General features: G+C 41.2%; 1 long non-coding RNA gene across 2 annotated transcripts; it reads right to left on the bottom strand.

The window, feature by feature from the left end:
• Window positions 1–2,169: 2,169 nt before the first annotated feature.
• On the bottom strand, window positions 2,170–7,203 carry LOC120718424. 2 transcript variants are annotated; one of them, XR_005692487.1, is made up of 2 exons: window positions 6,858–7,203; window positions 2,170–6,780 (listed from the first exon to the last, which is right to left on the bottom strand). It is a non-coding gene; the product is annotated as an uncharacterized LOC120718424 (long non-coding RNA). The 2 variants fall into 2 exon arrangements; XR_005692490.1 differs by having other exon boundaries at window positions 2,170–6,132.
• Window positions 7,204–12,518: the final 5,315 nt, after the last annotated feature.

Below are 12,518 nucleotides of genomic sequence, written 5' to 3'. Positions count from 1 at the left end.
TGTCTGATTTAAAGCCACTATGCTTGTATACAGAGGCAAAATTGTTAAATAAATGTTTCAATGTCTGAAAACAAAGGGACATATCTGTGAATATGAAGAAAACTGATGTTTTGATTTAAATTGTAGGACTTATGACTTACAATTTTTTTTTGCTGTTTTTTCAATTAAATTCACTTTAGTTCAATTCATTTTTCAAATTAGTTTTATTCACTTATACTGTATGTTGTGGTTCACCCAGACACAGCTATAACATTTGGACAAACACCCAGTTCTACAGATGCACATATACATAAAGCAAATGCATGCCAAACAGAATTAGACAGAGCCACTGATAATTAATATTGAAAAGCAAGCACTCAGATTGGTATAATCACCTTAAAACTACTCCCACCCCCCAGACACCCTCCATTAAAAGCCCTCCATAAAAGCCCATAAAAGAGACTCTTATATGAACAGGCCCTGTGCCTGATTTTCCATTCTGTAGTACACTGTGACCTGTAGCGCTGCTTTCCAAATCAATGTAAACTAAATTATAATGCCATGAAAAAAGCTAAGTGGCTGTCAGTCAGAGCTATGGGAGCAGAAACCACAAATTTGCAAAACTTAAATAAATGAAAAATTAATTTTTAAAAAAGAACAAAAATTAAGGTCACCCAAAAGAAAATATAACTGCACAAAGGGCAAGGCTGAGACAGCAATATAATGAAATAAATTGAACTAAGCAGTTCCTGCTGAGAGCTAAGAGACCTCTCGATATTAAAATAAAAGAGAGAGAGGGAGAAAAAGGAGATAGGGTATTGCTGTCGACCACGTGGAAACACTGGGAGATATGCAGGATTATGTACATATATAGTGAATACTGTATAAAATCCACATATATTCTTAACATAACTTATTTTGTAGTATATTAGTAATTACATTGTCATTATTGTACATTACTTACAGTATATATATGCTTTGGTATCATTGTTTATTTAAACTTTGAAACCAATTAAGTCTTTTTAGTTGAACAGGTATAAAATCAAACACATGAATTGATGATGATGATGTTGGACTCTTGTTTAGCAACACAGTCGTGTGTGAACAGGGAATATAGGAGGGGGCTAAGCACACAACCCTGTGGCGTACCTGTGTTTAGGATGAGTGATGAGGATGTGTGCTTACCAACTCTCACCACCTGGGGCCTGTTTGTGAGGAAGTTTAGAATCCATCTGATTTTTTGGGAATGGGAATGATGGTGGATGCTTTGAGGGATGTGGGGACCACTGACTGCCTCAGGGAGAGGTTGAAGATGTTGGTGAACACCTCTGCCAGCTCGTCTGCACACACTCTGAGTAGCCGGCCTGGGATGCCGTCTGGTCCTGGAGCTTTGTGAGGATTTACCCTTTTAAAGGTCCATCTCACAGCTTCTGTTTTCAGAGTTAGAGTTGCAGCCTCACTGTTCTCCTGAGGGTAGAGGATCTGCTCTCTGTTGCCTGCGTCAAAACGAGCATAGAAGTTGTTAAGCTCGTCTGCAAGAGATGCAGTGGGCTGAACACTGACTGTGTTGACTTTGACATTATGGGCTCTGCATGAGCAGAGATCTTTAATATCCATAAATTCCCAGCAGGTCCCTAGGATAATGTGATCAGGGCTTGCTGGTTGTCCATCATACGAGGCTGAAAACAAAAGGTGACAGAGCTTTTGAAACTGTGGCCCCCCGAGTCTGGAACTCTCTCCATTTGAGCTTGGGATCTAGGGACTCACTGATCTAGCTAAAAACTCATCTGTTAAAACTTGCTTGTGGTTATTTTTTTATGTTTTAGTTTCTCTCTGAAGTACTCTGTGATTTTTATCTTGAAAAGTGCTATACAAATAAAATTTTACTTACTTTGTACTTACTTATTTTGCTATGTATAACGTTAGTTTTTCTGAAAATTCTAAGAAATTTCTTTATTAACAAGGTAAACTAAAAATAGTCTTTATTCTATTTTATAGTTTTAAAATTGGATAACAACTGAGAACAAAGCTAGCCAAAAAGCAGTAAATATGTGAATATGTGAAATATAAGAATATAACACCAGCACTGCAAAATGTAACAAACATATGTTGACATCAAATGGTGTCTTATTTGAACTCTACATGAAACAATGACGCATCTTTTTCTTATAGATTTGTTATTTATTTTTCCCCCTAATTGTACAAATTAGTCTGTGTTTGGCCTTAGTGTCCCAGAAATCATATTTATACAAAACTAAATACAACTCGTGAATATGTTTTAAATGGATGTTTCCTCACTTGATGACGAATGATCCATTTACATATTTGCTGAGAACTAAATCTGATGGCACTGAACTTATCAGTGGTTGTTTTAACAAAGCCCCCAAATCCCCTATGAGCAAGCACTTGGCGACAGTGGGGAGGAAAAACTCCCTTTTAACAGGAAGAAACCTCCGACAGAACCAGGCTCAGAAAGGGGTGGCCATCTGTCGCGACAGAGTGGGGTTAAAATCTTCACTGAAATATCAGTTTTATATAAATATGATGCTGAGGCCAAAATACTAATAGGTTCATAGCTATGAAAAACTCATCTGCAAAGGATTTCCCTGAAAGAGAGAGAAAGAGTGGTTAACAAGAACTTGAGGACATTACCTGCATATAAAAATATAAATAATTATAAATTTGCGGTGTTCTTTTTAACAATGTCAGAAGGAGAGAGGCACTGAGGCACCGTCTTCCGCCCCCCGGCGCACCTGCTGTGCCTCTTCCTTCTGATAGGAACTTGCCTACACAGCAAGTATGAATGATGCCTGAGTGGACAAACACAACTCAAAGTTCCTGGCTCCTCTGCAGAGGGTTTCCCTAAGAAGGTGGACCTAGCAGGGTCACCGGGGGACGGGGAGCTGTGCCTCACGGCCCTCACTTCGTCGGAGAAACCCTCACGCAGATTTCAGAAACTTGTGTGTTGTCCTTGTGAGCCTCCACCATTTACTGATGGGTGCAGTCTGGACTGTCTAGAGACAGACCAGACCAGCTGCACAACACAGACATTTCAAACCGCACCTGAGGACAAAAACTACAAGAAGAAAAGAAAAAGAAAGAAAAAGTAGCTTAGAACGATGCAGCGTTACAGGAGACGGCAGCACTGCAGAGGTGAGGACCGCCGCCTGTTTGAAAGAGACAAGACACACAAACAGAGAGAGAGGAAAAAGTGGTTATTAAGAACTTGAGGACATTACCTGCATATAAAAATATAAATAATTATAAATTTGCTGTGTTCTTTTTAACAATGTCAGAAGGAGAGAGGCACTGAGGCACCGTCTTCCGCCCCCCGGCGCACCTGCTGTGCCTCTTCCTTCTGACAGGAACTTGCCTACACAGCAAGTATGAATGATGCCTGAGTGGACAAACACAACTCAAAGTTCCTGGCTCCTCTGCAGAGGGTTTCCCTAAGAAGGTGGACCTAGCAGGGTCACCGGGGGACGGGGAGCTGTGCCTCACGGCCCTCACTTCGTCGGAGAAACCCTCACGCAGATTTCAGAAACTTGTGTGTTGTCCTTGTGAGCCTCCACCATTTACTGATGGGTGCAGTCTGGACTGTCTAGAGACAGACCAGACCAGCTGCACAACACAGACACTTCAAACCGCACCTGAGGACAAAAACTACAAGAAGAAAAGAAAAAGAAAAAAAAGTAGCTTAGAACGATGCAGCGTTACAGGAGACGGCAGCACTGCAGAGGTGAGGACCGCCGCCTGTTTGAAAGAGACAAGACACACAAACAGAGAGAGAGGAAAAAGTGGTTATTAAGAACTTGAGGACATTACCTGCATATAAAAATATAAATAATTATAAATTTGCTGTGTTCTTTTTAACAATGTCAGAAGGAGAGAGGCACTGAGGCACCGTCTTCCGCCCCCCGGCGCACCTGCTGTGCCTCTTCCTTCTGACAGGAACTTGCCTACACAGCAAGTATGAATGATGCCTGAGTGGACAAACACAACTCAAAGTTCCTGGCTCCTCTGCAGAGGGTTTCCCTAAGAAGGTGGACCTAGCAGGGTCACCGGGGGACGGGGAGCTGTGCCTCACGGCCCTCACTTCGTCGGAGAAACCCTCACGCAGATTTCAGAAACTTGTGTGTTGTCCTTGTGAGCCTCCACCATTTACTGATGGGTGCAGTCTGGACTGTCTAGAGACAGACCAGACCAGCTGCACAACACAGACACTTCAAACCGCACCTGAGGACAAAAACTACAAGAAGAAAAGAAAAAGAAAGAAAAAGTAGCTTAGAACGATGCAGCGTTACAGGAGACGGCAGCACTGCAGAGGTGAGGACCGCCGCCTGTTTGAAAGAGACAAGACACACAAACAGAGAGAGAGGAAAAAGTGGTTATTAAGAACTTGAGGACATTACCTGCATATAAAAATATAAATAATTATAAATTTGCTGTGTTCTTTTTAACAATGTCAGAAGGAGAGAGGCACTGAGGCACCGTCTTCCGCCCCCCGGCGCACCTGCTGTGCCTCTTCCTTCTGACAGGAACTTGCCTACACAGCAAGTATGAATGATGCCTGAGTGGACAAACACAACTCAAAGTTCCTGGCTCCTCTGCAGAGGGTTTCCCTAAGAAGGTGGACCTAGCAGGGTCACCGGGGGACGGGGAGCTGTGCCTCACGGCCCTCACTTCGTCGGAGAAACCCTCACGCAGATTTCAGAAACTTGTGTGTTGTCCTTGTGAGCCTCCACCATTTACTGATGGGTGCAGTCTGGACTGTCTAGAGACAGACCAGACCAGCTGCACAACACAGACACTTCAAACCGCACCTGAGGACAAAAACTACAAGAAGAAAAGAAAAAGAAAAAAAAAGTAGCTTAGAACGATGCAGCGTTACAGGAGACGGCAGCACTGCAGAGGTGAGGACCGCCGCCTGTTTGAAAGAGACAAGACACACAAACAGAGAGAGAGGAAAAAGTGGTTATTAAGAACTTGAGGACATTACCTGCATATAAAAATATAAATAATTATAAATTTGCTGTGTTCTTTTTAACAATGTCAGAAGGAGAGAGGCACTGAGGCACCGTCTTCCGCCCCCCGGCGCACCTGCTGTGCCTCTTCCTTCTGACAGGAACTTGCCTACACAGCAAGTATGAATGATGCCTGAGTGGACAAACACAACTCAAAGTTCCTGGCTCCTCTGCAGAGGGTTTCCCTAAGAAGGTGGACCTAGCAGGGTCACCGGGGGACGGGGAGCTGTGCCTCACGGCCCTCACTTCGTCGGAGAAACCCTCACGCAGATTTCAGAAACTTGTGTGTTGTCCTTGTGAGCCTCCACCATTTACTGATGGGTGCAGTCTGGACTGTCTAGAGACAGACCAGACCAGCTGCACAACACAGACATTTCAAACCGCACCTGAGGACAAAAACTACAAGAAGAAAAGAAAAAGAAAGAAAAAGTATCTTAGAACGATGCAGCGTTACAGGAGACGGCAGCACTGCAGAGCTGAGGACCGGCGCCTGTTTGAAAGAGACAAGACACACAAACAGAGAGAGAGAGGAAAAAGTGGTTATTAAGAACTTGAGGACATTACCTGCATATAAAAATATAAATAATTATAAATTTGCGGTGTTCTTTTTAACAATGTCAGAAGGAGAGAGGCACTGAGGCACCGTCTTCCGCCCCCCGGCGCACCTGCTGTGCCTCTTCCTTCTGATAGGAACTTGCCTACACAGCAAGTATGAATGATGCCTGAGTGGACAAACACAACTCAAAGTTCCTGGCTCTCTTGGCTCCTCTGCAGAGGGTTTCCCTAAGAAGGTGGACCAAGCAGGGTCACCGGGGGACGGGGAGCTGTGCCTCACGGCCCTCACTTCGTCAGAGAAACCCTCACGCAGATTTCAGAAACTTGTGTGTTGTCCTTGTGAGCCTCCACCATTTACTGATGGGTGCAGTCTGGACTGTCTAGAGACAGACCAGACCAGCTGCACAACACAGACACTTCAAACCGCACCTGAGGACAAAAACTACAAGAAGAAAAGAAAAAGAAGCTTAGAACGATGCAGCGTTACAGGAGACGGCAGCACTGCAGAGGTGAGCCTGAGTGAGCAGTTTTTCCGTTAGTGAAAAAGAGAAAAAAAAAACCCAAGAAAACTTCCCTTAGAAATCTGTAGGGTCGTTTCCTTTGAGACATGTTGGAATCTGTAAACAGTTACTCCGAAAAGGTGTTTCAAAATACTTCTTTGGTGAACGTTTCAATTCTGCAAACATAAATGCTGCGATTAACTAAGTAAAAGTCATGGCTTTTCACCCCTATTTATGGATTTTTCGGATCAAAGCATCAAAGGACCAAATTTGTTGTAAGATTCTAAATATATGTGACATCAACATCCCGTAAGCCAATTAAGTTGTCACATGACATTTGTGGATCCTGGTATTTTTTAACTTGGAGAATTTATCAGTAAAGTTTCAATCTCTGTAACCCCCCCCCCACACACATACAAAAAAAAAAAAAAATACGTGTCATTGCAATAACCGATGTTTTCTACAGTCATTGGTGCTGACCAATGGCACTTAAACGATATTCGATTATCGTTTTCTTTTAAAGCATTGCGCTAGCCGTCAAGTTAATAGTTTAGCTTCATATAGCCAAATTTGTACAGTAAGGAAACATTAAAAAAAAAAAAACTGTCCCAATTTCAAACCTGACCTGAGGACAATAACTACAAGAACAACAGAAACAAGAAAGAAAACGTACCTTAGAACCATGCAGGGTTACAGGAGACAACAGCCGTGTAGAGGCGAGCCTGTGTGAGTCTTTTTTTCTGTTAGTGAACAACAGAAAAAAAAGAAAAAGAGAAACAAAAAAAACAAGAAAACTTACCTTAGAAATCTGTAGGGTCGTTTCCTCTGAGACATGTTGGAATCTGTAAACAGTTACTCCGAAAAGGATCCAGGTGTTTCAAAAATACTTCTTTGGTGAACGTTTCAATTCTGCGAACATAAATGCTGCGATTAACGAACTAAAAGTCGTTGCTTGTCACCCCTATTTATAGATTTTTACGTATCAAAGGATCCGATTTGTTGTAAGATTCCAAATATATGTGACGTCATCGTCCTGCGAGCGAATTAATATACGGTGGCCCTGAGAGGCCAAACGGACTGCAACTTCAGAAAACGCTTGCAAAAAGAAAAATGCTGCAAAAAGAAAAAATGCTGCAAAAGCACAACGGAAATAGGAAAAAAGACAACGGAAATGTTTCTGGGGAGACAATAACCGGACGGACCAGTTGCACGAACCAAAACACGTATGTATGGCTGTATCCCAATTCAGGGACTGTTTCCCAATTCAGGGTCTGCAGCCTTAAAGTACGCAGCCTTAACGGTCCTCAAGGGCCGCGTACTCAAAGACCGCTGAGGCTGGAAGTGCGAGGCTTGTAGGCTTGTGAAATGGGACGGTCTAGCCTCCGTCGCGCTGCCCAGGTTGCCTAGCAACCATGATACTAACAGCTGGAAACGTTTCATGCAGCTTTGTTTGACAGAAATGAAGGAGAACATATTTTGTACATTTGTTTCTACATGAGCTTTGTGTGATTTGATAAGTATCTGAGGCTGAGACCACAGGACTGTAAAACATGATTGTTGGGCTTCATTTCTGTACTGAACAGTCATTTAAGATTAGCTAGTAAATAACAATTAGCTAATGTTGTTCATGAGACTAAAGTCATCTCACTTTGGTAATGTAAATATAATATGGCCAATATTATATTAATCATTATTAGTTATTACAGCTGTGAACATGAACTCTGTGCCAAACACTGAGCTTCAGTAAAGATTCAAGTTGCATTTATTTATATTTCCTATCACCTTAAATCTTCACTTAAAGACAAGTATCTGTGACAGTGTACAGGGAGTGCAGAATTATTAGGCAAATGAGTATTTTGTCCACTTCATCCTCTCCATGCATGTTGTCTTACTCCAAGCTGTATAGGCTCGAAAGCCTACTACCAATTAAGCATATTAGGTGATGTGCATCTCTGTAATGAGAAGGAGTGTGGTCTAATGACATCAACACCCTATATCAGGTGTGCATAATTATTAGGCAACGTCCTTTCCTTTGGCAAAATGGGTCAAAAGAAGGACTTGACAGGCTCAGAAAAGTCAAAAATAGTGAGATATCTTGCAGAGGGATGCAGCAGTCTCAAAATTGCAAAGCTTCTGAAGCGTGATCATCGAACAATCAAGCGTTTCATTCAAAATAGTCAACAGGGTCGCAAGAAGCGTGTGGAAAAACCAAGGCGCAAAATAACTGCCCATGAACTGAGAAAAGTCAAGCGTGCAGCTGCCAAGATGCCACTTGCCACCAGTTTGGCCATATTTCAGAGCTGCAACATCACTGGAGTGCCCAAAAGCACAAGGTGTGCAATACTCAGAGACATGGCCAAGGTAAGAAAGGCTGAAAGACGACCACCACTGAACAAGACACACAAGCTGAAACGTCAAGACTGGGCCAAGAAATATCTCAAGACTGGTTTTTCTAAGGTTTTATGGACTGATGAAATGAGAGTGAGTCTTGATGGGCCAGATGGATGGGCCCGTGGCTGGATTGGTAAAGGGCAGAGAGCTCCAGTCCGACTCAGACGCCAGCAAGGTGGAGGTGGAGTACTGGTTTGGGCTGGTATCATCAAAGATGAGCTTGTGGGGCCTTTTCGGGTTGAGGATGGAGTCAAGCTCAACTCCCAGTCCTACTGCCAGTTTCTGGAAGACACCTTCTTCAAGCAGTGGTACAGGAAGAAGTCTGCATCCTTCAAGAAAAACATGATTTTCATGCAGGACAATGCTCCATCACACGCGTCCAAGTACTCCACAGCGTGGCTGGCAAGAAAGGGTATAAAAGAAGAAAAACCAATGACATGGCCACCTTGTTCACCTGATCTGAACCCCATTGAGAACCTGTGGTCCATCATCAAATGTGAGATTTACAAGGAGGGAAAACAGTACACCTCTCTGAACAGTGTCTGGGAGGCTGTGGTTGCTGCTGCACGCAATGTTGATGGTGAACAGATCAAAACACTGACAGAATCCATGGATGGCAGGCTTTTGAGTGTCCTTGCAAAGAAAGGTGGCTATATTGGTCGCTGATTTGTTTTTGTTTTGTTTTTGAATGTCAGAAATGTATATTTGTGAATGTGGAGATGTTATATTGGTGTCACTGGTAAAAATAAATAATTGAAATGGGTATATATTTGTTTTTTGTTAAGTTGCCTAATAATTATGCACAGTAATAGTCACCTGCACACACAGATATCCCCCTAAAATAGCTAAAACTAAAAACAAACTAAAAACTACTTCCAAAAACATTCAGCTTTGATATTAATGAGTTTTTTGGGTTCATTGAGAACATGGTTGTTGTTCAATAATAAAATTATTCCTCAAAAATACAACTTGCCTAATAATTCTGCACTCCCTGTATATATAGATGTATTATATATAAGAGACAAATATTGTTCTTTTAATATGTTGGCATTACTAAATTTGGCTCAATGCTTACATATATGTGTAAAAAGAAAATGTACGAGCCGTGAAAACTGTTTCTGATAAAATGAAGGGTAGACTGATATATGAAATATTCCTTTATTGGGTGAGAAAATCAGACCATGTCATAACTGCTTTAAGTCATACAGAATAGATATCAGAGCCTTAAACAGGCTGACTTGTGTTAAATGGGTCAAACTGGGCAGAAAGTATCCAAACACATAACATCATTATAGAATATGATATAACACTATAGATCAACTTAGCTCAGAATATATAAAGCATATAAACAATTACAGCAATATGATGCAACAAACACAGCAGTGCTACTGATCCAAAATACTCAAAGCTTCATAGAACTGAAACAAACATTTATTTTTAGCTCCATTCTGCTGCTGATACATACTTTAGGTTTCTGAACATTAAACTTGTTTCTGCCTTTCATAGTGTGTAACTTGAAGGCCCTGAGTACTTTCTCCCACACTGAAAACACTGGAATGATACAATTATTTGAACATTACCTAATAAAACTGATTCAGAACAGACAATTAGTTATGTTAAACTTTTCTAGCAGTCCTTCACAAACAGGGAACAGTCTGTCTATTCTCTCCATCTGTCAGCTGCTGCTGGCTCTTCCTCCTCCTCTTCCTCACACACTGCTGAGTTTGTCCTGGTGGATCATCAGGGGTGCAAAGCCTCACAGATGATGTGCAGCAGTGGGTCCCTCAGTCTGTCCTCACTCTGGACACTTGCAGTTGTCACACATGGAAATCAAATGTGTGATAAGCTGCAGGATTCAAACACAAGTGTAATTTATAAATAAATGTTCATACTTTTATTCCACAATCAGAGAGAAAGAAACAAGAGAGAGAGTGCAGGACAGACAGACAGGTGACAGTCTCAGGTGTATACACTGCTACAAACAGGAGGATTTAGTGTTTGTGTTATTACGAGTGCTAAACAAGAAGAGTTCCCAGATGGTGCAGTGGACACATGTGTGACTCCTGTGATTAAAGCATCTTTCTTTCAGCTTAACGAGTGAACCGTCAGCTCGTTCAAACACACATTAAAGTCCGTTTGGCTCGACACCACCGAACAGAGGCAGCAATATAACATAGCTAACATTAACAGTGCAGTGAATCCTGCTTGTGCCGTGATATTCAGGACTGCAAACGGAGCAGCATCACTGACTTTCAGCCTGTTGTGTTTGTGGATATATGACTGACTTTAATTATCCACAAAATCATCACATTCTCTGTAAGATTAAGGTCGACTATCTAACGGCGTATAAAGTAAAGGCTTTAAAACAAAGTAAATGCTGGAAGTACAAACATCGCTAATGTCACATAACTTTGCCGGTGTTGTGCCAAAAAGTGATTGTCTGCCAGAAACTGATTGCCGTCCGCGGGAGCGCGCGCAGCTGCTTAAAGCTGCAGCGCCCGGATTACTTGCGTTGCCAGCTACTTCCATGCAACTGATATAACGTGGGGGGAAAAAACCCCCAAACACATTTATGCCTTTGTTATTAGGCAAAGGTATGCATTTATGGAGCTTTAACGTTTCTCGTAACCGAATTATGACGCTTATCAGAAGGTTGCTTTCAGTGTGTAGCGCAGTCACGAATGACTACACGCATCACGATGGAATAATTAATGCCTACAGGTTTAGTATGTCTACTCTCGTTGTTCATATTTGTTATAAGACTGTCGAATAGTAGTTAAAACAATAAAGACCTATTGTGCCAGTATCACCATGACTCTTTCTTGTTTGTTCAGAATAACGACTGAGAACATGGCATTTTAGCGCTACCAAAAAGTGATTGTGGCCTATAACTTGTCACTGAAACAATATTTCGGCTTCAAACTTGTTAGATATATTCCAGAAGGGTTACATGTGATATATTATATCCCAAAAACTCAGAACTGCTGAATAACCATTAAGGGAACAATAAAACTGATAATATGCAATTTCCAACCTGCCAAAAAGTGATTGCCGCCTATATCTTGTCACTGAAACAATATTTCTGCTTCAAACTTGTTGGATATCCTCCAGAAGGGTTACATGTGATATATTATATCCCAAACGCTCTCCAAGAACTGCTGAATAACTTTTAAAATAACATTAATACCGATAATATGTCATTTTCAACCTGCCAAAAAGTGATTGTGGACTATATCTTGTCACTGAAAAAATGTTTCTGCTTCAAAATTGTGCTGTATTGGAATGACATTTTTATTACCGTTTGTTTTGTTTTTCCTATTACTTGGTGTTCCTAATGTGTTTAAGCAGATCTCCTCCCATCTATTTCCATTTGGCCATTATCCTTTTTTTGTATTATTTTTGAATTACAACATTTTTGAAATTTGACGTTTTATGCACAGGCTTAAAATGGCATATTATGGGTATTAATGATCCTTTAAAAGTTATTCAGCATTTCTTAGAGACTGTTTGGGATATGATGTGCCACATATCATCCTTTTGGATGATACCCAACAAGTTTGAAGCAGAAATATTGTTTCAGTGACAAGATATAGGCCACAATCACTTTTTGGCAGGTTGAAAATTGCATATTGTCAGTTTTATTGTTCCCTTAATGGTAATTTAGCAGTTCTGAGGGACTGTTTGAGATGTAATATTTGACATATGACCCTTCTGGATGATATCCAACAATTTTGAAGCAGAAACATTTTTTCAGTGACAAGATATAGTCCACAATCACTTTTTGGCAGGTTGAAAATGACATATTATCGGTATTAATGTTATTTTAAAAGTTATTCAGCAGTTCTTGGAGAGCGTTTGGGATATAATATATCACATGTAACCCTTCTGGAGGATATCCAACAAGTTTGAAGCAGAAATATTGTTTCAGTGACAAGATATAGGCGGCAATCACTTTTTGGCAGGTTGGAAATAGCATATTATCAGTTTTATCGTTCCCTTAATGATTATTCAGCAGTTCTAAGGGACTGTTTGAGATATAATATGTCACATAGGACCCTTCAGAATAACA

This window comes from Simochromis diagramma, unplaced genomic scaffold (genome assembly GCF_900408965.1).
Source record: "Simochromis diagramma unplaced genomic scaffold, fSimDia1.1 OVJJ01000320.1, whole genome shotgun sequence".
NCBI lineage: Eukaryota > Metazoa > Chordata > Actinopteri > Cichliformes > Cichlidae > Simochromis > Simochromis diagramma.
Note: the sequence above shows the minus strand (reverse complement) of the source record. Positions and strands in the feature narration are given on the sequence as shown.